This window comes from Octopus bimaculoides, chromosome 5 (assembly GCF_001194135.2).
Source record: "Octopus bimaculoides isolate UCB-OBI-ISO-001 chromosome 5, ASM119413v2, whole genome shotgun sequence".
NCBI classification, from domain to species: Eukaryota; Metazoa; Mollusca; class Cephalopoda; order Octopoda; family Octopodidae; genus Octopus; species Octopus bimaculoides.
In genome coordinates this window covers 35,983,991-35,989,290 of record NC_068985.1, presented here as the reverse complement: position 1 = coordinate 35,989,290, position 5,300 = coordinate 35,983,991, and positions in this window count along the sequence as shown.

Below are 5,300 nucleotides of genomic sequence, written 5' to 3'. Positions count from 1 at the left end.
TATATATAATAATAATAATAATAGGGGAAAAAATCCAAAATTACAGGTAAAAACTCAATTAAAATCAATTTATAAAAAATTAAAATTAAATTGAGCTTTACAGAGTAAAATATATATAAATATATAGTTTTAGGGAAAAGAACCAAGGTTCATGAACTCATCGATGAAAATCCACTGTCACATATAGAAAAATTAATAATTAAAAGCACAATAAATGAGTATAATATAATACAAAGTAAATATCATAAGATAAAGATAATAAAATGACTACACGTGTTTCATAACTAATTTTCAAATAGAAAGGAAATTTAAATCGATTAAAATCAATTAAAATTATCGAAAATAAAATTCTGTTCAAAAATACAGCTAATCTTCAGGTCAAAATACAACAATAATAACAATAAATAAATGTATATATCAACCAACAATAAGTACCAAATGAATTTATATAAAATACTTATTGTATAAAGATAGAAAAATATTATTATTAAAAATATCAAAATAATAAACATATATTAGCATATATTATAATGGATGTAGGGATGATTATGGAAATCATGCCAAAGCAGATATTGGAGAAGAATACAGTCTTTAGACACCCCCATTGTTCCTGTTAAACCATCCAATCAATACAAGCATGAAAGATGAACATAGAATGTTACTGCTGCTGCTGATGATGATATATGGTGATCATCATCATCATTTAACATCTCCTTTCCATACTAGCATGAGTTGGGTAGTTTGACAGGAGCTGGGTAGGCCAGAGCCAGACCAGGTTACATTGTCAGTTTTGACATGGTTTCTACAGTTAGATGCTCTTCTTAACGTCAACCACTTTAGACGCCTTTCCTAATACTATTTTACAGAGTGTACTGGGTGCTTTTTATGTGGCATGAGCATTAGTGCTTTTTACATGACAACAACACCAGTGTTTTTTACATGACATCAGCACCGTCATGTTCACCAAGTACCTTGCACAAGAAAAAAAACCCTTCAACTAGGAAGGCAGAAGTACTCTTGAAGTCATGTGGTTTTGTGCCAGTTGAAAGATTCAAGGTTTAGAAGGGACAGATAGAAATGTCATGCTGAAGAGTAGATACATGGACACCCTAGTTGGGAAACAATGGAGAGTAAGTTGGAGAGTAAGATAAAGAGAGTGATAGGGAAAGAGATGATGGCTGAGGTGTGTCAGGACATGCTCTCAAGGGACATTGGGGGTGGTGAGAATAGGTGAGGTGATATAGAGACTTGGGCTGGGTGAAGGGGAAGGATGAGATGATTATAGCAGATGATGGTGAGAAATATAGCAGGCTCAGGAGTGGGGAATGTAGTAGATATGTGAGGGTATTGAGGGGGATAACAGGCAAGTGAGGAGTTGATGATGGAGGCCAGCACAGGGAGGGGAGAAAAGGACAGCAAGGAGGTCATCATCATCATCATCATCATCATCATCATCATTTAGTATCTGCTTTCCATGCTGGCATGGATTAGACAGTTTGACTGAAACTGGTAAACTGGAGAGCTACACCAAGATTCAGTCTGATTTGGCATGGTTTTCTATGGCTGGATGTCCTTCCTAACACCAACCACTCCAAGAGTGTAATAGGTAATTTTAATGTGTCACCTGCATGGGTGCCAGTTATGTGACACCAGCATCAGCCATAACTACAATTTCACTTGGCTTGACAACTCTTCTCAAGCACCACATATTGCCAAAAGTCTCAATCACTAATCACCTTTATTCTGCCCATTCGCAAGGTGCCTTTTATGTGCCACTAGCATGGGTGCCGGTTACATGACACCAGCATTGGCCATGACTATGGTTTTACTTGGCTTGATGGGTCTTCCCAAGTGCAGCATCTCACCAAAGGTCACAGTCACTTGTCATCAACTCTTTGAGGCCCAACATTTGAAGATCATGCTTCACCACCTCGTCCCATGTCTTCCTGGGTCTACCTCTTCTTCCAGAGAGCTCCTGTTCGTCAGCACCATGTCAAACCATGCCAGCATGGAACGCAGACATTAAATGATGATGATGATGATGATGATGATGATTCTTATACAAGAATGTTGTTGACAATGACTTTGGTTTTGTCCAGCTAATCCATTGTTGAACTGTGATGGCTTAGCTGGCTGAAACTTTGAAGTCACTGTCAACAACATTCTTATGGAACAATAATAAATTTGTACTCTACAAAAATATAGAATAACCAACCAGAATAATGTAAAATTGTTTTTTTACAACAGAAAATCATCATCTTCGTTTAACGTCTATTTTCCATGCTGGCATGAGTTGGGCAGTTTGATAGGAGCTCGCCAGCCAAGGAACTGTCCAGACACCAATTATTGTTGTGGCATGGTTTCTATAGTTTGAGGCTGGTCCTAACACCAACCACTTTACAGAGTATGCTGGGTGCCTTTATACAGCACCAGTACAAGTGCATTTTATGTGGCACTGGAACCTGTAAAGGACAAGTCTGTATGTGTGGGTAGATGACAGTGGCTTTACTTAGCTTGATGCATCTCAAGAACAGCAAATTGCCAAAACTCCTGGTCCTTTGTCATTTCCTTAGTGAGGCCCAGTGTCCAAATATTAGAGATGGGCACTTCTTCATGCATATGCATCACATGACCACACCAGCACACAACATCTGATGTCTCTTATACCCAGTTTTCCTCTTAAATCATTTAGTCATGTGTACACCCTGATATTACCCATCCAGCAGAGCATGCTAGCTTCATTTCTTACAAGCCTTCACAAGTCTTCTGTACCCAAAACCCATGTTTCACTGCTATGTAGTATAGCTTTATATACACAAGTATCGTATAATCAACCTTTCATTTTGAGGAGGCCCTTAGTTACCAACAAAGGTAGAAGCTCTCTGGACTTTGCCAGACCGTTCTTATTCTAGCAACTACACTTCAAGAACTTCCTCCTCCACTGTTATCTTGGTCGCCGAGGTAACAGAAGCTATCTAATACTTCTGATCCCCCACCCCCACCGAGAATTTGAGGGTTTGCACATTTTGTTTGTGCATTTTTTATGCATATTGTACCCATACATTTGCCACACACAAAGTCTATTTTCTTCTTTAACCTCCTTGTGATACTGTTACACCTCTGATATATCCAAAGACTGCACTGGGTACAACATATGAAGTTTTAACCAACACCCTTCTTATACATCAAGCAAGGCCATCTCCCTGAAGGGACTTGTAATTTATCTGTTTTCCTATTTACTAGGACCTTGAAATATATATATATACACACACACACACACATAATTATGTGTGCAAATATATGCCCATAGTTCTCCTATGTACAAGCTCATGTGTGAACAAATATAAACACATATACACAAAAAGTCATATGTGCACATGCACTTGAACTTCCTTCACAAAGGTGGTGATGATTCAATTGAGATCATGACTACACAGCCTTTTACAAAAGTTTCTGATGTGAGACCATGTGTTTAAGTCCTTTCGTAATATCCAAGCACCCATGACAACACAAGAGAATCTATGAGTGTTGGAAGAACTATTAGCCTTTTTACTATCATCATCATCATTTACAATATGCAAAAGTGATGGAAGAACTATTAACCCATTTACCACCACCACTTCCGCCGACGCCATCGTAATCGTTATTATCATCATCATCAAGATTGTACAACTAGCACATCTACCAAATATATCCTTTATGACTCAATACAGGAGAGTTTGGCAGAAACTAAAAGTCATTTGCCTATTGATAGGGAACTTTTATATTTAGTCCCTCTAAGAGAAATACACAGAATGAAAGAGAGGGACAGACATACACACAGACACACATAAATGTGCATATATATATATATATAATCATCATCATCATTTAATGTCCGATAACCATGTCGGCATTTTGACCAGGCTGGCACACTGGAAGGCTGCATCAGACTTCAGTCTGACTTAGCACTTTTCTATGGCTGGATGTCCTTCTTAATGCCAACCACTACAAGAGTGTAATGGGTGCTTTGATGTGCCACTGGCATGGGTTTCATTTGCATGACACCGGTGCCAATTTGCATGACACCAGTATCTGCCATGACTGCAATTTTGCTCAGCTTGATGGGTCTTCTTCTCAAGCACAACATAATACCAAAGGTCTCAGTCATTGCCTCCATGAGGCCCAACACTCGAAAGGAACTCAGTCACTTTGCCTCTGTGAGGCCCAACAGTCAAAAGGTGTTCTTTACATGACACCAGCACAAGTGTACTTGGCTTGACGGGGCCTCTCATGCACATCAGTTAGTTTGAGAAACACTGACTTAGATAACAGAGGCTATCTACTATCTCTAGGCTCTCCGGCAGTTGATGGAGTCTATTTTCTGCCCATTTTTATATATAAAAAAAAACAGACTACCAAATTTCACTCATAAACCATTGGACAGACTTTGAAAATATGTGGTTTGGAAGTAAACTTCCTACCTACACAGATTATATCATAAAAGCTAGAGATAACAATAGCAAGATATCTAAAATGTATATCAGTGTAAGAAGTCCAGATACAGTTAGATATTAACCCCATAACAATTTATAACACTAACATGGAATTGCTAAAAACTGTTTTAATCTAATCACAATTGAAGTGATTAAGATTACATCTGTGCAAAATAGTTTACCTATAAGCATAAATAATATTTTTTATTGTGTCAGGAGAAAGTCATTCTGTTTTATGCCTTATCAATTAACACACTCACTGGTTCGATTTCCACTCATTTACTTATATCAATGATTATTGAAGAGGTTGCAAGAAGCAACGAAAATTTTAGAAAAAATAAGTAAATGAATGGAAATTGAACTGGTGAGTGTGTTAATTAATAAGGCATTAAAACAGAATGACTTTCCCCAGACACAATAAAATATGCTTCAACACATGAATTCACATAAAGAATCTTGCAAACCAAATAAAAAAAAAACAACATAAATAACATGACTGGTGTAGCAGCATCATAGTCAACTGCTACAAAGGTAAAGGGGACGCTTTAGATACAAATAATTACAGAGGCATCAAGCTGTTAGATCAGGTTATGAAAGTTACAGAGAGGGTCATAGCCCAACTAATTAGGGAGCGAATCAATTTAGATGAGATGCAGTTTGGGTTCGTGCCAGGTAAAAGCACTACTGATGCCTTATTTCTAGTGAGACAGTTGCAAGAGAAATACCTAGCCAAGGATAAACCTCTGTACCTGGCTTTCGTTGACATGGAGAAAGCCTTTGACAGGGTCCCCCGATCCCTTATCTGGTGGTCAATGAGGAAACTTG